The 23,128-nt window shown below is 34.2% G+C and overlaps 1 protein-coding gene and 2 long non-coding RNA genes across 3 annotated transcripts in view; all 3 read left to right on the plus strand.

Moving 5' to 3' along the window:
• The window catches only part of LOC139100985 (uncharacterized), a 45,081-nt gene that overhangs the window by 11,814 nt on the left and 10,139 nt on the right, over positions 1–23,128 (plus strand). The window lies entirely within an intron of this gene.
• LOC139100940 (uncharacterized) lies at positions 11,763–12,434 on the plus strand. Its single transcript, XR_011545492.1, has 2 exons — positions 11,763–11,902; positions 11,961–12,434. It is a non-coding gene; the product is annotated as an uncharacterized lncRNA (long non-coding RNA).
• Positions 19,481–20,371, plus strand: LOC139100810 (uncharacterized). The gene is made up of 2 exons (XR_011545474.1): positions 19,481–19,835; positions 19,896–20,371. It is a non-coding gene; the product is annotated as an uncharacterized lncRNA (long non-coding RNA).

Here is a 23,128-nt window from a genome sequence, read left to right on the forward strand (position 1 = left end):
GTAGATGGCCACCTAGGTGTGTTTATGGTCACAAAAATGTATAGATAACCCCAAAAACAAAAGGTTGTCCACCCCTGCACTACACACATTTGGGACTCATTCCATGCCTTTAATCTTATGAAAATGCGGCAATGCAGAGCATTTTTAAAGTTTCTTGAAAGCATATCTAAAAGATGAGATGAAGAAAGAAAAGTGAAATGAACATAAGCACTTAACATATATGCAACAGCATATGAATTTTTAAAAAGAATCTTTCATGTTATGTAAAAATTCCATTTCAGCATAAATTGAATTTAATGACGCAAGAAAGAAAAAAATTTGTAAAGAGCATACATAAAAGTATGTAAAGGGCTTGTACTTTGATATTTCTAATAAAAGCTGCTTCTCCCTTTTGTTGTAACTTATGGGAATTTCAATTTATGTATGTTGCGTTCATATAATGACTTGGAGAGGTGATTAGTTTCGTATTAATGCCAAAATATATTACTGGATGCATTTAAATGAATTACTTTTATGGCTGTAATTTTGACGGAAAATTGGAATAAAGGAGATAATGATTATGATGATGAGCTTGATGCTTTCAACTAGTTGCTTATGTTTTGAATGGTTCCAAGCTTTTACTACCTTTTCTGCCTCAAAAGTGCATTCAGTAACAATTTCTGCCTCAAAAGTGCATTCAGTAACTTTTCTGCCTCAAAAGTGCATTCAGTAACTTTTCTGCCTCAAAAGTGCATTCAGTAACTTTTCTGCCTCAAAAGTGCGTTCAGTAACATTTTTGCCTCAAAAGTGCGTTCAGTAACAAATTCTGCCTCAAAAGTGCATTCAGTAACTTTTCTGCCTCAAAAGTGCATTCAGTAACTTTTCTGCCTCAAAAGTGCATTCAGTAACTTTTCTGCCTCAAAAGTGCATTCAGTAACTTTTCTGCCTCAAAAGTGCATTCAGTAACTTTTCTGCCTCCGAAGTGCATTCAGTAACAATTTCTGCCTCAAAAGTGCATTCAGTAACTTTTCTGTATCAAATTTGCATACAAGTTCACGAATTTCTTGCACGGTTTATCACATCCGAAAGTCCAATAAAATAGAAAAATTACTAATCAATTATTAAGTGCAGCTCTAAGCATTTCAAGTTCCACAAACAGTAATAAAAATGAAATTTTTCCAGAAATAAATCTTTTCCTCATATTTTCGACACTCACGATCATCATAAATTTTACGAGTGGATAATTTATTTGCAGCAATATCAATTTCGACGATTGAGGAAAAGATTCACTTTGAAGTACTTTTATGGTAGAAATTCGCTTAACTAGACGCTACTAAAGTGATTATAGCCATAAATAAGAAATTATTGTAATTTTATATGAAAATAACGAGATTTGTGTGAAATTTGCTTTATTGGATATGCAATAATATTGAATAATTTTTAAGTTGAGCTTAAATATTTTCGCATCTTTGATGCAGAAACTTTGCATCATTGAAGCAAAAATTTTGCATCTTTGAAGCAAACGTTTTGTATCTTTGAAGCATTTGTAAAGCTTTGCAATATGAAATGATCATTGAAGCAAATATTTTGCATCTTTGAAGCAGAAATTTTGCATCTTTAGAACAAACTTTTGCATCTTCAAAACCAAATTTCCGAAAGATCTTTGCATCATTGAAGTTAAATTTTTGCATCTTTGAAGCAGAAGTTTTGCATCTTTGAAGCAAAAGTTTCGCATCTTCAAAACCAAATTTCCAAAAAAATCTGCTACTAAATCAATCAAAATCCTCCAATTTCCCCAAAATTAATCATATCTCACCTTTCAACCTTACATCTGTCTTGTGGTCATCAAAGCTCGCAATTGTCTAATTTTGACAAATTATTTCCTCATAAATCGCCAAAAAAAAGTGCCAATTTCTTCCACATGTGCCAAGTGTGCCAAAAAAAATTTAATTCATCACCAACACTTGCCACAAAGCCAATAAATTTCCTGTAATTCAAACCGGACATTAAAAAAATAAAGAAAAATTTACACCTTTGACATACGCGTGTGGTGACTTTCATCATCTTAATAATCATCCAGCTTTCAGATGAAAAACCAATAAGCAGTCACAGGGGCGTAGCCAGAAGGGGTCATTGGGGACACGGGCCCCTTCAGCTTCCTCCAAGAATTGGAAAACCGTATATTGTGTAACGTTTTTTTAATTTTTAAATTTTTGAGCAGTCATTGGCATCGATCAGGGAAGTAGCCAGAAAAACCGTTAATTTTTTGAATTTTTTTTTAAAAAATCAAACAAAAAATTTAAAAATAAAAAAACCGTTACAAAATAAATGATTTTTTAATTCTCGGATGGGAGGGGGCGGGGCTGGCTACGCCCCTGACATCAATTATCAATAAATATGTATGAAAAAAGTGAAAATTTTCTCACACGATAATCAATTCATTTCCATTAACAGCATAGGATTTTTCCTCATACTTCACATATCAGACATTCTACACATAAAAAAAGTTAATTTAATTAAAATCGAAAGTTGATGATTGCGTAAAAGACTGAAGATGCGCAACAGTTGCTGTTGTATGCTCAAATTTAGATACAACAACAAATTTTCATTTAATGCACATTTAATGCAACTTACTGCTGTATTTGGATGAATGACTTGTTCATTCACAGCTTAGTAATTTATCATTAATTTTTTAACGTATTGTTCTCCGACAATTACAATTGAAATATGACCGGCACATGTGTTGTTACTCTTTGTAGTACAACAAAACTCTTACTTATATTAATGGTAATTGGTAGACACAATAGATTTCTAAATTGATTTTTAATGTTGCTTTATTTGCTTCTTATTCTTAACGGTCGTGGACGATCAAGCTGTTGAATTGTTAAAACTGTTTTGATGCAGTTTTTAAGATACAATGTTGTATGATTGAGCTGTGCTGATTGGCTGAATTTATGCAATCGTGACAATGTTGAGAGTTGTAACTGGCAACTAATTAGAAGGCATTAATATTTAAATTTTAAGAAACCGCTAAAATTTGAATTTTAAGAAACCGTTAAAATTTGAAATTTTAGAAACCGTTAAAATTTGAATTTTGAAAATCCGTTAAAAATTTGAATTTTTAAAATTCAGTTGAACATGAATTTTAAACAGTTATTTCATTTAAGAATCATTTTGATTTAAAATCGTTGAAATTTGAATATTTATTATCCGTTATTTTTTGAATTCTTAAAAACCGTTAAAGTTTATATTCTTTTATTTTGAATCTTTCTATGCAACCAAAATGCGTTCCATCCATGCTCCATGCTACTTCATCAACAAAAAACACAAAAAAATTTCTAATTGTGCTGCATTTAATTATTTCTTTCCTCAGCTGAATTGTGCAAAATCTTCAGTTCGACGAACTTCTGAGTCTTTTGTTTGTTTTTCTCATTGCCTATTGCAGAGTCGACTCGAATGTATCATGCCGCATTGCTCTATATATTCTCAATACAATGCATTTATACTATAATTATCTGAATTACTCAAAAAGATATTCTCAGTCAATTTTTATATTAGCTTTATTAGATTATTATTATGCTTCAGCTGTTAGGCTTATTGTTTGTGATTTTTTTTTATTGATGCTGTAATGTTTGAAAACATAAAATAATAGCATTTGAGGTGAAATCATTAATGAGAATGAGAAGAAAAAAATTACTTTAGGACAGACTTGCCTATGTTTATTTTGAGGAATTGGAAGTATTTTTGACGATTGTTAGTTTGTAGCTTAGGGCTATGAATTTGTTGATATGTGGGAATCGGAATTTAATTAATGTTGATGTTTGTTTTGAGATTGTAAATCAAATGTTCAATGAAATCACATGTGTGGCTTGATGTATTATGACTTAAATAACTTAACAGATTAACGATTTTAGGAAATTCAAATTTTTAACGGATTTTCGAAATTCAAATTTCTAACGGAATATTAAAATTTAAATTTTTACAAAATTTTTAAAGTAAATTTTTACCGGATTTCCCAAATTCAAACTTTTAACCAATTTCTAAATATTCAAATTTTTAACAGATTTTGAAAATTCAAATTTTAACGGTTTTTTTTAATTCAAATTTTCAAATGATTTATGATTAAATTTTCAAGCTTTCCCAAGCTATTCCAGTATGCAGACCACCAAAGCATACCAACCTCAATTAAAAACAATCCAAATGATCCTCAAATGTCTTCCCAAAATATAAATAAACAGTCATAATAATGACAGGCCAGCAAATCCTACATATGTCATACATATCGTAATTTCCCACCATGAAAACATTCAATTACATGTTAAACTGTATCCAAAATGTTAACATTTATGCAACCATAATTGTCATTAAACGTCAAAAGTTTGAAGCTCGTGTGGATAATTGCTTCCTTATAAGGACGGCATTCGTGAATACTGAGTCTTTTTGGGATGATAACCGCTTGAGAAAATTACAAGCTTCTGTTCAATTGAGGACATCAAAAATATTTTTTTAACATCAATTACCGAATAATTCGTGATTTTCGCAATGATTCATCTCCAAATACTTGAGACTTAAATGCTTTCTATTTGTCATTGACTATTCCATATACAGCTTAATCAAAATCAATCATAGTCGTTTGATTAAAAATGTATGAATTTTTTTGCAGGCTCATTTCGCTTTCATTTCCTTCGTTTTATTACCGACTTTCAGGTTTATTACTTTATACAAATATTACAGCTTTTATGGATGTTGAATAATTTTTTTATATTTTGATATATTTGCTAAGCAAGTCTATCAATATTCAGCGGTAACAAGATTAAATGATCGAAATGCTCGTGTCATGTATGGTTTCGGCGCCGTAATTTATGGGTTTGTTCCTTTTTGACGAGGTAATGATTGAAATTTAAACATTTTGAACACAAAATTGAATAGTTTGATTAGTAATTCAATGGTAATTCGATTAAATTATTCGAAATTGAGTAAGCAAATATCCAAAACTCCTACGATAAAGTGGAGATATCCCGATTCCGAAAAATGGGATTCCAAAAATTTATGGAACCGGGATTTCAAGAAAGCATACTGTCTATGCAAACTTCCTGTTGCTCGGCAATAAATCTGTATATATTTTTTAATCAATTCCACATCCTCCTTTAAACCATTCATAACTCTCACAGTTCCGAGTTCAAATTAACAATAATCCCGTCTACACCTCTTTTTACACTAAGCATAGCTATTCCTAAACATAAAACATAAAAAATTAATTGGTTTACATGCTCATGCAATATGTTCGTCGCACAGTGTGAACCTCCATTCATCATTTTGGACATTTTGTGGGTGTTCTTCCGTGCTCGTCGTCATTTTCCATTTCATCGACTAATGCAGCAATTTTCTATGGAGTGTAATGATAATTTTGCTTTATAAAGTCATTTAAAGTGCTGGATTTTATGGCTCAATTTGTAAACTGGTAATAGATATAATTGATTTGAAATGGACATAAAAGGTATGAAGTGGGTGATGTAAATGAGGAATAACAAGAAGTACACTTGGAGCATCATAACAGCCTATCAATTTCAACTATTATGATCATAATTTTCCATTTAAGAAGAAATTATTCAGCATAAAAATGAAAAAAATCAACAAAAGATCTTATGTCATAAAAGTCTGTGGATGATTGTTGTTCAGCAAACAAAAATAACAATTTTTGAGTGAAATTATTAAGCAATTTTTGATGAGTCTGGGGATTCACATTGAGGGAAAATGACAGGCGAGCACATAACATCAATCAATATGTGGATTGCTTAAGATTTATGGGGTTCAACAGACTTTGGTGATGTTGTGGATGTTTATGAACTGAAAATGATTTAAATGTGACTAATTAAGGGTAGATTAGTTGAGATGGAGTCCTAATCTAGTCCAGAGTTGCAGAACAGGCATCTGGTATAGGTAAAAACCGTACAATTCCTTAACAATGTGAATGGCTTTTCTTGCAAAACCATACAAATTATCAAGAAATTGTACGGTTCTGGCATATGCCTGTTGCAACTCTGATCTAGTTTTGACCAAAGCTCGAAATCGTAAGAAGAATCTAGTCCAGTGGTGGGCAACCTGTGTGCCGCGGCACACCAGTGTCCCTCATTTTTCCCCCTACATTTTTCGGAAATACCATGAACCATATATCGTGTACGGTTTCGATCGAGGCTTACCGAATGATCTAGTGTCTGAAGCTCTATTGCCAGCTTCTACTGTATAAAACTCTCAATCCCAAGTGAAATACCATCTCTATCAACAGCCTCCATCCATAAGTCACACAACCTCATCTTACCTCATCCACAACAATTCTTGACCTTTTTCCTACCAGTAATATCTCACATTCAACACCTCACATCCATCGTCCAAACATGTGTTAAAAAAAAACTTTCGCTTATCTCTCAGGTAGGTCTGTGAAACAATTATTCCATCACATGAAATGAAAAGTCAATCCGCATGTGAACAGGAACCTTTGATCTAAACCACAGAAAATATATATGAATATATGTCAAAATAGCTCATAAAAAATATATATTTTTTGGGATGTCTATATATAAGAAATAATGTTAATGAAATGCTGAAAACTTTTACTTGATTATATTAAGCACAGCTATGATCATGCTGAATGTCTTCTTTTCTGCCAATTCGTACAAAAGAAATGCAAATAATAAAAAAATGGAACTGAATACAATGGTGATAGCGAATGGCAAGAAGAAAATATTTTCGCGTTTCATATTTGGGGTTATTCGGGAAGTGATGTCTAGGAGAGCCTTTTTAAGGTTAAGAGGGGTTTGGGGGTCATACCCTCCTTCCTTTAGTAGAGCTCATAGCTTTCCTTCATTTTACTGGAGATTGTCGAGACAAATATCCCAATATACCCCAAAATTCCTAGCAAAGCACATGATTCCTAGCATTTGTTGGCTTTAAGGCGCTATAGGTGCACCTAAGACAGTAGTGACCAACCTTGTGTTTTTCGTGGCACAAAACATACCGGTTCATGGCATTTTCTGAATTTTTGCTGGCAGTATTTTAGTGTGCCGTGACACAGAGGTTGCTCACCACTGACCTAAGCGATATGCGACTTTACTTGGCAGCTCATTTGGAAGCCACGTGGATTCCAAATGCTGTCAGCACTCTGCGTGGCTCGAGAAAAAGAACGAAAAATCCATCTTAAATTGACATAATTTTTGAATGGCCCCTAGTGGATATCGAAGAATTCCATAAAAACATTCAAGCATCTTATCAGATCATAAAGATGCGCACATATGAAACCAAAGAGAAATTATGCAAAAAGATAAGAAATTCAGTGACTTATGAAGCTATATCAATTCACAACCTAACTCGATCCGTCTACAAATCGCCTGATTATTGCGAACATTTAGCACAAATTTGCAAATTTTTTTTATGTCCATAAAAGTCAATCATGTTAAGCATCAATCATGTCATAAACATTAATGTTGTCAATTTCGCATCAATCTGTTAATGCTCTTGGACATTTTACACGCAAAAAAGTAATAGATTGACAAGATTTCCTTACATAATTTATAGCTTTTTTTGACCATTTGAGGCATTACATATTGTTTAACCTTTAAGTACAGCACATTGATGAATTGAAGCAGCACACAGTTTCTCATCTTAGCCAGCAATTATGTGGAAATAAAAGAAATTTTCCAGCACCGCAAATAATTTCTATAGTCATAACTAATTCCCTCTTATGAACTGCTTACAATAATATTAAAGCAGTACTTAACGGAAAATTCAATTATTCATTTTGTCGAAAAATAGCATCTCATGGCTTCAACTGTAATGGCTCGTTGACATCATGTTTATTCATCTTCTCCGCTTGCGACTTTCTCTCCGTCTTCATTCGCCAAAAGTTCATTTATTCCCATAAATGCGACTGACTTTGCTTCTTCTGATGCCAAAAATGCAAAAATCTTCGTTCCGGCTTCTTATTGATTGCGCTTTTTAAGAGATGAATGCAGCATCATCGTGCCCTAAGGTATTGAAAATGTTTTAAGAAATTGGAAGATTTAAGCGATCGATTTGTAAATTCACAAATATAACCTGTTTTAGTGCTAGAATTGCTTGTTGTTTGTGTAAAATAATTTGATTCGATACCTCGGCAGTGAAATTGTAATGTAAATAGCTTAGGAAGATGAATACTAAACATTTTTCAATTATTTATGGTAAAATGTTTGTGAATTCTTGCCATTTCCTTGAATGTAGCTTGCAATTCAATGTTTTGATTCTGGTGTCGATAAACAGAGAGTTTGAATGTCTAATAATTAAATTAATGTAAATTTTTGCGATGTTTACTGTGTGAAATTGAAATTTTGACTGAAAATCAAAAGAAAAACAAAGGGCATGCTACTAACAAAAGATGCGAAAATTTAAATTCAGTTTGTCCGTTAAATTGTAAGTCAAATACAAAATAGTTAAAATTGGAACCAAAAAGGATGATTTTCTCACATTTTCAATACATTAAAGCACTATGACTAATGCTCACAATAGAAATCCACTCAATTGTCCATTAAAAAGCATAATTTACTCAAAAACTTTTTTTAAAAAACAATCAAACACATAAAAAAAATAACAAACAAAGCAATCAACCCATTTGACATTCGTTGTCGCGCATGTTCACAATAAATTATCAATCACTTCCATCCACATCAACTTCTCAGCTTTTAATTTCTTTTTACACTCGGTCAAGTACTTCTTTTTTTTTCAAAAAGTAATTCACTATAAAAACAGTTCACACGATATTCATGCTGCGTAAAAATCTCGCCTCACAATAAGGTTTGAAAGACAGTTGAAACGACAAAGAAGAAGACCACAAAAAAATTATGCATGACTATGATGTTTGTTAATTACGTCATCAAGGGAATTATGATGAAGACAGAAGAATAAATAAAAAATTTCATGTGAGTGACATTTCAAATGGAGTTGAAGACATTAGCTGGATTTGAATGGAATGGATTGATGTCCATATGATCGGTTTGTCTTGACACAGATTAAGATATTGTGATTGAACATCCATAATTGATAGGTTGATGCCGATAATAATCATGAAGTTACATTTGAAAGTTAATTATACGTCATTAATCGATAAAGAAAATTATAGAGTCAGGATGGACATCAATTATGATTAATAATGTCATCATTTGTGTGGCATTGATTCCGATCGGCACAAAAAAACTCATGGATGCCGACACAAGTGGCTGCTATATGGCACCGAAGGGCAATTTTTATGTTAATCACTGTAAAAATTCTCTCTTAGATGCCATGTGGCTCTCATGTAGACGCCTTGTGGCTCTCATGTAGACGCCTTGTGGCTCTCATGTAGACGCCTTGTTGCTCTCATGTAGTCGCCATGTGACTCTCATGTAGTCGCCATGTGGCTCTCATGTAGTCGCCATGTGGCTCTCATGTAATCGCCATGTTGCTCTCATGTAGACGCCTTGTGACTTCGTGTAGCTGCCATGTGACTTTCATGTAGTTGCCACGTGACTTCCGTGTAGTTGCCATGTGGTCGCCATGTGGCTGCCACGAAAATCGTGTGCCGCTCGGGTATGTTGCCGTAATACCCAAAATACCTGGAAATACAAACAATCCACATAAGAATATTTCCCGCCCACTTCCATTCCAAAAGATGCGCCAACAGCAAGTCACTCCAAGCACGACACTCGCCATTTGCTGTACTGATGCATTACAAATGAAAGTTGTTCCGATGCTCATGCCTTCATGATCTGATAAGAAAAATATTTCTTCTTCAACTTAAATTAAACGAAGCCAGCTTGCTCATGTTTTATTTTCGGTATTTTGTCTTCTGGCACTAAAGGTCAGTAATTGAGGATGATGATTATGTGGATGTGTATGGAAAACCAGCAGTAAGTGCTTTCAATTTATATTTATTAAAGAAAGTGATTGAATAATGGAGATTGTTGATAAGGAGGAATTTGTGCCTTCATGTGGATGGGAAATAATGACGATTGGACAATATTGTTAATTTTAGAGGCATTCTCATGTCAATTTATGACTTAAGCATGTGTCGAGTGAAATTTGTGTAGAGAAATTTCTCGAATTTGATGTGCTTTCGGTAATCGCTTTGTAGGCAGATATGAATCTTGGATATGTGTGAGGTAGCTTGGGTATCATGGGATGTTCAATAGCATTGTATTGTCACATCCTAATCCATTGTAATGTCGAGCAAGTATTTGATGAATCGCCAGTAGAGTTTGTAATGATTTGTTGATTGGCTTCTGGTGGGAATCGAACTTTTAATTGCTTACTTACTTTGCTGATCGTACATTTCAATTGTGATCCATGGCTTCCATTAGTTTTCGTCTGAAGCTGGCTCTATTACTGGCAACCGCTTGACACAATTAACGATGCCAAGTTCATTACCATCTCTATCAACAGCATCTGTCGATGGGAATTGAACTCACGTCCTCATAAAACTAAGTGGATTTTAGGCTTTTGGTTGTTGCATAGCCACTCTAGCAACTCGGCCATAGACGCCTTAACCTCTCATGGGCAGATTCACTTACTTATGAGTCAGAGCTTGAAGCTGTATCGGATTATGTATGGAAATATCGATTCCATACCGACTTCAATCTCTGAATATGACTAAACACTCTAATTTCCACTAAACTACCAAACCACATCCAAAAACCATCAAATTTTAAAACTCACAATTTCCTCAAAATCTAACAAAAAAAATCTACTTCCAATTCCTCACAGTCGGATGTCTAAATTGTCTTTTAATGACCATAACACGCGTAAAATTTCATCCCAAAAAAAGGCATCAGAAAATTATTGCGAAAATCGTAATTCCAACAATGCTTAATCTTACGCATTTTCACACGCACCTTTGGTCGACATTTAGAATTCATTAATCTTATTTTCATCAACTTTGAGCAGATTACAGCATAAATCAAACGTGTTGATGTGGTCCGATTCATTATTCATGTCATAAAGTTCATCATTTGTCTATTATTTGCTAATTTTCACACATGATGAATATTTTGTTTATTAATCGATAACATCAATAGCTGACTGATGAATGGCATTCAAAATTTTGCATGAAAGATATCGTTTGTTAAGGTTTGAATGGATTTTGAGACAATAGTGTTAATTTTTATGTGCAATATGAATTAGCTAAGCTGAATTGGGAAGACAAAGTTTGATTCCTAAGCTGACCAACTGTCAAGCCTTCTGGTGGTATTCTAGAAGAATTCGACTTGAAGCAAGCTTGGACTGACTGTCGAGTGAACTTAACTCTGGATCAGAGTTTGAAGTGGACTTGAATGCTGACGGGTCAGGTCGACTTGAGTTGACTTTTCCATAAAAAATCCGAATCGACTTCCAGCTCTGCTCAGGATTGAGACCGGATTTCATCAAATCTAAACCATGGCCAGAGTCAAGATGGCCTGGTGCCGCTTTTTGGTCACTTTTACGCCGTATGCCTTTTCTGGACTGTTACTTTATGAGTATAAATACTAATATGGCCTTATAGAACCAAGATCTAATTATACTACCGCCTTATCAACATGTTAATGTATGCCAATCGGCTAAGCTACACAAAAACTGATAAACGAACAGCCACTTTAAATTATTATACTTAGTATTGCTATTTTGATTGAGTATTCAATTCAATTCCAAGAAAATTGATTAATTTCAATCAGATATCGTAATCAACACCAACCAAGACTTTTAAACTCTATTCAAAAATTGTTCAGTATAAGATTGAAAATGAAAGCAATTGCAGCTTTATTACTTTTATTGAGTTTTGCATCGATTTTCTACGAAATTTTGAATGAAGAATTTCCAGAAACATCCATTTGCGATGATACTATTCCTGTGAGAGATGTTGCATTTGTTAGACTAGGAAGATATCGTAAGCATCCTCAGATAATGTACCTTAATTATGACTTTAAATGAATTTTATTATCCAGGTGGTTTCACTGACAATGGAGCTGAATACCAAAAAACGTATTTTGCCAGTAAACATGCCTATACTCATTGGTTTGGTGCCAATATTCATTGCAAGTCATTTGATCTTGAATTGGCAACATTTGAGACTTTTACGGAATTGCAAACTTTTCTCAATATTGCTTACAATCATCCATATATGCAGTCACACAGTTTGACTTTTTTTTTGGTTGACGGAATGACTTTAACGCCTAACTCAACCACGGATTGGTATTGGACAAAGAGTGGTGAAAAAATATCATTCAATATTCCTTGGCAACCAACTGAACCAAATTTTGTGAACAATAAAGAATACTGCCTTACAGTTTGGCTTCAAGATACAAGACCGATTGGATTTAATGATGCTCCCTGTCAAGATCACGTATTTCCATTTATTTGCCAAAGAATTGATTATTTTATTCCCATAAGAACAAACTAAATAAACTTAATAAAAGATATTTAAAGGATTTTTTTTGTCAATATTCCTCAATTTTCTGGTTCGTTCTTTAGTCTAACCAGAGTGTGGCTTTCTCAAAAATGACCGGTAATTGTTTTCAAAAAACTATTTTGTCGTTAATATTCAAATTTTTTTGACCGTTACTTTTATTTTTCTTCGTAACGGAAATTTGTATTTTAAAATAAGTTGAGTTCGAAATGTTCGAATTTTTCGACAATCTAATGTCAAAAAACTCGAATTTGAGACGGCCACACTCTGAATCTAACGTTGTTCAAAACTCCAGTTCAACAATGTGTGGTTCTAAATATAACTACTGCTTAATAGTCGGCTTGATCGCCGCAAACAAAATTCCAATTTATGAAAGCCGAAGCCTATCTTGATTGAAATTGATTGATTAATCAATTTGGTGAATTCCTTTTAAATAGACATGTAGCAAGGTTGAAGATTAACAAATCCTTTGAGAATTTTCTATCAACTTTCCTTTGAAATTCAACAAAAATTCAAGTTAATTTAGGATTTATTCAAATTTCGAGAGATCTAGCGAATAACCAGCAGTGGTATTCTAATATGTTAGACTGGATGTGCTGCACAAATTGTGGCTAGGTTCATTTAATTGAAATACCCTGTGTAGTAACAGTTCCCATATCAAAAATGACCGAATTCACCTCAAAAAACCAATACAAAATACTAAGAAATTAGATAAAAATCAGATTATCATATCAATAGAATAATTTATGTGTTTTTAATACTTCAGATAAATGCATTGGTACTTAAATTGAGTATTGATGAATAAAATACTTTAGTCAGTCTTTGATATCAGCGAAGACAAAGCAAAAATGAAATCAGCAAGGATAATTTTTGTATTTTTGATTCTTCAATTTTTCTATCTGAGAATAAATTGTGATGATTTAGATAAAGAAGAAGTCACGTCAACTTGTGACAGTAATGGTCCAGTAAGGGACGTTGCATTTGTTAGAATCGGAAGATTTCGTAAGAATTCAGATATAATTTATCATAATTATATTTCAAAGTAATTTTATTAAATAGGAAGTTTTACTGACAGTGGAACTGAATATCAAAAGACATATTTGATACCTAGATATGTAAAAGCTAATTGGTTTGATGCAAAATTAATCTGCAGGTCATTTGATCTCGAGCTGGCAACATTCGAAACATTATCAGAAGTTTTTAACTTTTTAAACACGGCCAAAGACAATCCATTTGTGAATTCATTTGGACCGGTGCATTTGCTGGTCGATGGAATGTCTGGAACACCAGGGACATCTACAGACTGGTACTGGACAAAAACTGGAACTAAAGTATCATTTTCTATGCCATGGCAAAGAGGTGAACCAAACTTTTTAAATCAGGGTGAATTTTGCCTTGCTATTTCAGCCCATGAGCCTAGTACATTGGGATTCAATGATTTTCCATGTACTGCAGGCTTACATCCATTTGTATGTCAAAGAGTTGACCTTTTCGTTCCTGTAAGAACTTAAAATGGATGTTCAATAATGATTTAAAGACAATAAAAATTGAAATTTTGCAATAATTTGTGCATTTTGTATAGCTTTAAGTATTTCATAGTCGTTGGCAAAATGGTTTCGTCCTTCGATGCTTAATAATAGTGACGCAGTCACTATATTAATAATTTTATAATAAACCAATCGGTTATGAGTTCGAGACTCGGCCGGAGAAGCTTTTTCATCTGTTTCGAATCATATGCAATGGAAACAAGGCTTATAGCCTCCCATTGTAAGTTAGAGACAATAAGCTGTTAATAACGTCATCCACGGAGTGTATCTCATCCATGTAGGTAAATTGAGTGCCGTGGTCTGGCGCACCCTCACTCGTTAAACGACCAGTGGCCGCGAAACGCTCTACGGGCAGCTCTGGATCTCAATTATCTGAATAGTTAAAGGTTTTTCAAGTATTCTTCTCGGCTTCTAAACAGTTGTACTTTAAGGAATGCTTTTTTAGCGTCCTCCTACTAACGATTAGTAATTCAAGGGCTTATACACCTGACTTAAATCGAAATATTTAGCAAGAGGATCGCATCTTTACCAATACAATTCTTATCACATTTTTTGGAATTATCAGTTGTCATAAAATAAGCAGATAAGCGCATCAATATGCCTACTAATATCTACAGTACTTAAGCGAACTTAATAATGACAAGACATACGTTAATATTCTTATTGACACTTTATAGTTCCTTAACATTTTGTGATAATTCATTCTGTGAAAGTAAAGATCCAGTGCATGATGTTGCATTCACGAAGTTAGGGACATATCGTAAGATCATTCTTTAAATTCATTGTAAAAGTTCCTCAAGAATTTAACCTTTGTAGATGGGTTTGCAAATGATGGCCGTGAATATCAAAAGACATACTTGGCATCTAAATATGCTTCCATGAATTGGGAAAAATATGTTATATATGGCTTATAGCTTAAATGAATACCTTTAAATGTTCAGGACCATTTGCCGCTAATAATTGCTTGACCAGTGAAGGTGCGCTAATAGACATCTCTACACTCAATATGCCTATAATGCATAAAATAGTTAGGTTAATAGGTTTGCTTATATCAAAGTCCGTACTACGATCAATGATCTGTTTTATTATCCCCCATTCCTTTGATGACATTACTGTCTGTAGCCAACAAAGGAAGGCTGTAAATTCGCGTATCAACTAAATATGATTCGAAAAAGGACAATTGAATAAGTTCTCCTTCCGAGTCTCGAACCCACGATCTCAGGGTTGGAGTTCCAATAATTAGGTACCGAAGCACTAAGCCATTCGGCTACCGAGCCACTTCGACTCACGAAAAATGCTTGAAAATCTTCAGTATTATTATTTTTTATGTTGATTTTCAGACTATCATAGCTGAACCCTTAATAAGATTACCTAATCTTATCAAAGCAGCGCTCAACTGAACGGTCAATAAAATTATACAGTTCCAATTAAGTCATAAGCTTAAAATGACAGGTTTAACAAAATTGCTATCAATTTTATCACTTTGTGCAAGTTTAAGTGGATTGTCCACAGACGGGTCATATTGTGAGAGTTCAGGTCCACTTAAGGATGTGGCATTTGTTAAGTTATCGACATACAGTAAGAGATTTATGAATATTTTATTGGTTCCGTTACTGATAAATACATAATTAAAATCCAGGTGGATTTACTTACGATGGTGCTGAATATAAAAAGACTTACTTTGTGTCTAAATTCACTGAGGCTGATTGGTTCATGTCTAAAGCTCTCTGCAAGTCATTTGGGTTAGAACTAGCCACATTTGAGACTCTAGCCGAAGTTGAAGTATTCATGGATGTTAATCAAGGAAATGAATTTTTAAATGCATATTCACGTCCATTTTTCTTTGTTGACGGAATGACTTTAACACCGAACTCAACTACTGATTGGTATTGGACAAAAACTGGTGAAAAAATAGCATTTGACATACCATGGCGGGAATTAGAACCTAATTTCCTACATAATGTGGAATATTGCCTAACTGTTTACCTTAATAAGGATTATGATGTGGGATTTAATGATAATCCATGCCAGGATAATGAAACTTTATTTATATGTCAAAGAATTGATTATTTTGTTGATGTTGGAAGCATGAATTAGGACAAAAATCAGCTTTTTGCCAACTCTGCTTCCAAGTGTCATTAATCTTATCAATTTTAATTCCCATATAACCTAATGTACTGTAAATTGTCAATAAAGGCATAAAAATCAATCTTTCAAGTTCAATATAAGCTACAAGTCTTTAAACTTCACTTTTTTTCTGTCAGAATTATGAAAGGAATCAAATTGATTAGTATTATTCTAGTCTGTGTCGTTTGTGAGACCTTAAGTGACAATTTAGAGGAATCTTCAGCTTGTGAAGCTCAAGATCCTGGAAGAGATGTTGCATTTGTGAGGATAGGAAGATATCGTAAGGAATTGATTATGTCTATAATGATACATCCAATAAAACATTATATTTCCTAGGTGGATTCACCGATAAAGGATCAGAATATCAAAAAACATACTTAGTATCCAAATTCCTAAGAACCAACTGGTTTAAAGCTAAATCAATCTGCAGCTCATTTGATTTACAGCTGGCAACATTCGAAACATTGTCAGAAGTTAATTACTTTATCAATATGGCCAAAAATCATCCATTTGTAAACTCATTCGGACCGTTGTACATGCTGGTCGATGGAATCTCTCCAACACCAGGACCATCGACAGACTGGTATTTAACAAGCACTGGAACTAAAATATCATTTTCTATGCCATGGCAAAGAGGGGAACCAAACTTTTTAAATCAGGGTGAATTTTGCCTTGCCATTTCAGCTCATGAGCCTAGTACATTGGGATTCAATGATTTTTCATGTACTTTAGGCTTACAGCCATTTTTATGTCAAAGAATTGACCTTTTTGTTCCTGTAAGAACTTGAATTGGATGTTCAATAATGATTTAATGATAATAAATGTTCTTAATACTTAATACGTAGCACAAATGTTCATTGTTTGACGCAGAGTTGGTGGGACTCCAGTGTGAAGTCTGGACTCTAGTGGAGGCGCATCCAATAAAAAATAGAGGCGCTCTTTTGAACTTTTGTAGTCAGGACTCTCAAAAATCCTGGTTTGACGCGTAACAAAATGGCACATCTCATCCCCAATACTTCCGTCCCCTTCCTCACCAAAACCCCAAAGTCTCACTCTCCCTGAATACACCCCTGTTACCACCATTAGACTAAATAATAAATACTTTTTGGACACACCACTTGACATATTTTTACTTTACAAACGATTTGTTAGTATTGATAATCTAATCATAATCAGCATACAGTTCGATAACTCCGTATAGCTTACAATTGTCATAAACACATTTAATCCTTCAGTATAATGAAAGCCATACAAGTAGCTGTTGTGATTTTTCTCTTGGAAATTCATTTTCCAACAATTATAAGTGACAATCCATCATTCTGTGAAGGCACAAGTCCTTTCCAAGATGTGGCTTTTGCGAGAATAGGGACATACAGTAAGACACAATTTCCCATCCTTTAATGTCTCATAATTAATGAAAATCATCGATAAATTTAGAAGGATTTACTTACAATGGTGCTGAATATCAAAAAACATATTTGGTGTCTAGACATGCCATTGGTGACTTTTTTGAAGCAAAAGCAATTTGTAAGTCATTTGGACTAGAACTAGCGAGATTTGAGACACTAACCGAAGCTGAATTATTCATCAATATTGCCAAAGATGATGAATTTATAAAATCAAAATATGCTCATCCTCATATCTTTGTTGATGGAATGACTCAAACTCCATTGTCAAAAACAGATTGGTATTGGACAGATACTGGAGAAAAAATACCCTTTACCCTACCTTGGAGGGTAAATGAACCAAATTTTCAAAATGAATATGAATATTGCGTATCAATTGTTATTCATGAACAATACAATCTTGGATTTAATGATTTTAACTGTCAAAATGAGCAATTACCATTCGTGTGTCAAAGAGTTGATTACTTTATTCCTGTTAGGATCAATTGAATTGATAAATTAGAGCTTAAGGCTCACAAATATATTAGATTATGTGATAATGTATTGAGTATTTTTCGATAAATTTGAATTTACAGCCGGCAGGTTACAAGTGACGTCACTTAGGCTTAAATTTACTGTCTTATAAACAGCACACTCCCGCGTCCGACACCCATCCACTTGCTTTTTCTAAACTTACTTATTTCCTTTGCTGGCCGTACAGATCAAGTGTGATCCATGGCCTACCTATGTCAGCGCTTGAAGCTGGCTTGCCAATTACCAATTCCAAGCATGATACTATCTCTATCGACAGCTTCTTTCCATCCCCTTACCTAAATTGTGGGGCAAATAAATGGTAGCATCAAGTGACGCCGAATATTTCCAATTTTACTGTCCTCTTGACTGTTAGGTGGACAACTACAAATTGTTCCGATCGTAGAAAGCAGTGTTGAAAACTTTGTTTAATCTAATCACATTTTTCATTGTTGATATCATATGAAGTGTTTGGTTGCATTCACAATTAATCTTTCGAGTTCAATTTAAGCTACCGGTCTTTAAACTTCAATTTTGTCTGTCAGAATTATGAAAGGAATCAAATTGATTAGTATTATTCTAGTCTGTGTCTTTTGTGATAGCTTAAGTGACAATTTAGAGGAATCTTCAGCTTGTGTAGCTCAAGATCCTGTAAGAGATGTTGCATTTGTGAGGATAGGACGATATCGTAAGGAATTGATTATGTCCACAGTGATACATCCTATAAAATATTATATTCCTAGGTGGCTTCACCGATAAAGGATCAGAATATCAAAAAACATACTTAATATCCAAATTCCTAAAAGCCAACTGGTTTAAAGCCAAATTAATCTGCAGTTCATTTGATCTACAGCTAGCATCATTTGAGACATTAGCTGAATCTGAGCATTTCCTTAATATGGCTAAAAATCATCCATTTGTCTATGAGCTTTGGGGAATACATATACTATCTGATGGCATAAATCCAATTGGAAATACATCAACTGATTGGTATTGGACAAATACTGGACAAAAATTATCTTATCCGATTCGATGGCAAGGTGGACATCCGGATTTTCTTAATGGAAGAGAACATTGTCTCGGATTTACAGCTAATGAGCCTAGTACTATTGGATTTAATGATATTGGATGTGATCTAACCGCTCCATTCGTATGCCAAAGAGTTGACTTTTTTAAGCCTGCACGGTCAAATTAATATTTAGCGTAGCTGATTGTTTTTAATGTGATTGACTTATCTGAGGGGTTGTTCATTTGTTACGTAACTTAAAGATTTTTTAAGACTGTCTGTTAAGAATCTGCTATCGATACATCCTCTTGACAGCCCTTTCCTCGACACCTTCTTCCATAATCCTTCGGCCCGACATCCATAGCCTTTAATCGTCCGTCCTGACAACCAATACCATTAAGCCTTCCGCTTCGACTCTCCCCGTCCTCAAACTTTCCGCCCTGACACCCCCCGATATCCTCCCGATAATTTCCGCTCTTAAACCTTCCTGTCTGACACGTTTACTCTATACTATTTGCCTTCGACACCTTCTGTCCCATCCCCTTCCCTAAATGGAGGTCCCTAAATAAGTGAACAGCCCCTTATCAATCCTAATATCAAGAGTACCAATAAAATGTCTATTGAAGCTTGTTGTGTAATTGATTAAATTTGTTATTATGTCAGTCATTATCGAATAATGAAAACGTCAACAGTATTTTTGGGTATTATAACATTCTGCTGCTCTTTTGTTTATTGCGATGAAGAATCCACGACGCTTAAAAGTGAAGATGTGGTCAGAGATCGCAACGAAATTGCATTTGTAAAGATTGGAAGCTATCGTAAGAGTTTTTGAATTAATTCTGTGACTTACTAATCTAAATTGTGCCTATAATATTCAGGAGGATACACAGACAATGAGTCTGAATATCAAAAGACATACTTTGTGTCTAGATATGCTGTCGCTGATTGGATAGACGCTAAATCCATTTGTAAATCATTTGATACTGAATTGGTGTCATTTGAGACTCTGAGTGAAGCTAATGCACTCATGTCTATGATTCAGGAACACGAGTTCATTCAATCTTCAGAATATTCTTATTTACACACTGACGGAATGGCTATGACACCAATGTCACCAACTGATTGGTATTGGACGAATTCTGGAAGTAAAGTATCGTTTCCATTGCAATGGGCACCAAATCAGCCGGACTTTACCAGTGATGAATATTGTCTTTCCATTGTTAAAAATGAAGGCTTTAATGACATTTCATGTGTAAATTTTAGAACATTATTCATTTGTCAACGGATTGATTTCTTTTCTCAAGCTAGGGATAATTAGTGATGAATAATAAAATGTGATAAGGATGTGTAGTTAGACTGGTGTTTTTCAAACTTTGGGGACGTAGTCCTCTAGATCCTTAAACAGACAAGGAGCATATTCATGTGTGTGCTCACAAAATTGAGTATGCTCAATTATATTGATTAAGTACACCCATGTGCATGCTCATTTAGGTGAGCATACACATTGTCTGTTAGGGATCAGTATTGTCCGAGCTTTTAACGCCACCGCAACTTTATGGAAAGCCTAAGCCGACAGTATGCGGTTCATGTCATTTCCAGTTTACACAGCACTGCCCTCTAGGTCGTTGGATTTTTGTAGGATTCGGCCAGAATCGCATTTAAAGCTGATCGCCTGAGTTCTTTGTCTTCAGGCCTTCAATTTTGAACAAACCCTAGATTTTTATTTAGCAAATATAAGTAGTTTGTCCAAATACGGCTACTCTCTTCTCTGACTACATCCCTGCCTCTTAAGTCATATCAAGTGTTTGTTTATTATTTTGATAATGATTGTTGACTGCAATTTTCCACTTTTTATCAGTTAATTTAATTACTACTTAATTACATCATAATAAGTACTTGAGTCAAGTGTCGATAAAGCTGTGGTGGGTAACCTTTATCTGTCATGGTACACGTTGTCGTGTCACGGCTTGACCGGAACTGTACACGGGACCACATATGCTTCATTCCATTTCCAAAAATTTTTGGCGATACACTAGGATGTGCCGTGCTACACAGGTTGTCCACCACTGCTAGAAAGTGTCGATAAGCTGAAAATGTGTCAAATTTTGTATCAAGCATTAACATTAATAGCTTCAATATTGATAAAATTCCTACAAAGATCCCTAAAAGACAGTGAGCATTGCCATCTAAATGAGCATGCTCATGAGTATATGCACTTAATATGACTGAGAATGCTCAATTTTGTGCGTATACTCATGATAATGCTTCTTGTCTGATCAAAAGAAGCCTTTTTCGAGCGACACAAATGAACAACTCCGCCATGAAGCTTCTAAGGCTCCGCTAACCATCTTATTAATACCAAATGGAAGCCGAATCGATTTTGATGCCAAATGACGACCATTTAGCTGCAAACGAAGGCGGCTTCTATATAGTATAGTAAAAGTTGTTTAACCTAGCCTTAAAAGCTCCATGGCGGTATATTCTTAACTTATGTCACTCGGGTCTGTAAAAATTTGCTCAGCCACACTAAAGCTCACCAAAAACTACGCATAATTACATAACAATCATAAAAAGATATAATCACTATGGACAGTTCTTCTCATTTCCATTTAATTTCATTTCTTCTTATTCATGCTGCTGCTGCGGCACATTACAATGTGCATAAAAGCAAAAGTTATCAAGATTATTATGGACATGAAGATAGAAGCTAGTGTCTAGCTCAAAAATCTATTGTTTCTAATGTTACGTCTATTTTCTCACGCCTCACACCTTATATTTAGCTCTGCTTATTTTTTTGCACTATCTTAAGCCTAACTGAGTAGTAAGTAATAAAAAAAAGTATAATAGTATGAAGATAATCATCATTAAGGTATGAAGAAGATTTATATAAAGATATTAAGCAGCTGCTTCAGAAGTGGATATAAAGAAGATCCGACATTGTGTCAATCATTCATCGATACTATTGGATGTCTTTTGTTAGATCCAGCAACAAGAGATTTCTCACTTTTAATTATGTCTATGGAAAGTGCTTCTATTTATGGACCGATTCCGATATGGAAATTGGTCAATGAAAGTAGCAATTTGTGGCTTTAAGCATCTTTTGACATAAAAGGAGAAACTAATTTTTGAGGAACTAAAAAAAAGCATTTCCTTACCGAGAAAATAATTGAACAAAATTATGAGCATAATTGCATGACCAAAAATTATGTAAATCGGAAGTGAGCATTTTTTGGTTAATTTAATTTAAACTAATTCATCTTCAACAGTTGGCATCAAAATTAAAGCTTTTGAATATTGATACAATGTGAGCGAAAACTGATTTCTATTGACTATAATTGGCTATAAAGAAGGCTCTGTGTTGATGCTTAGAGTTTAATTTGCTTCTATGGATAGAAAATGTTGCTTTTTGGTGCTGCAAATTGGGATCGTTAAAAAGTAATGAGCTAATAATGGATCAAAAGATCAGTGGAGCACAATAATTGGAATGGAATTTGATGAATATAATAATTTGTAGCATTCCTGAGTAGCATATAGGGTAGTCTCAATATCGTTAGGATAGCTTAACATCATTGTGGCATATTAATATGTATGTAGCTTAAGAAGCAAAAGTGCCTTGATAGCTCACTTATCAAGGTGCGGGTCACAAAAGTTTGTGTTGAATTTGAACTCCTGGGTTCGAATCCTACCATCAGATTAGTGATTTTTCGGAGATTTAGATAAGTACTTTTGCTTCTGTGTGCTTGCTTGCTTACATATTTCACTGGCCATTCAGAACATACTTGATCCACGCCCTCTCTCAATTGACGTTTAAAACTGGCTCTGTTAATGTCTGCCCTTTCCGAACACCAATACCAAATGCTCCTCAGTGATCTCTGTATGTAGCAGTGTGTCAATCAGAGCTTTGCTTCTATTCCACTATTAAAAGTAAAGCAGACTGTGACTATTCAACTGTATGTCAAGATATAAAATTGACCATTTCAAGACAAATTCTGCAAATGTCACGTTTATAACAAGCCATTAAGTCGACTAGACGCAGTCAATTCTACCCAAGTATGTGGCATAGCTAGACTGTCTCCATAACGAAAATCCATTGAGGTCGTTCTATGGTAGT

The sequence above is a fragment of the Chironomus tepperi genome, unplaced genomic scaffold (genome assembly GCF_022539635.2).
Source record: "Chironomus tepperi strain 1889 unplaced genomic scaffold, CSIRO-AGI_Ctep_v1 contig_8, whole genome shotgun sequence".
NCBI lineage: Eukaryota > Metazoa > Arthropoda > Insecta > Diptera > Chironomidae > Chironomus > Chironomus tepperi.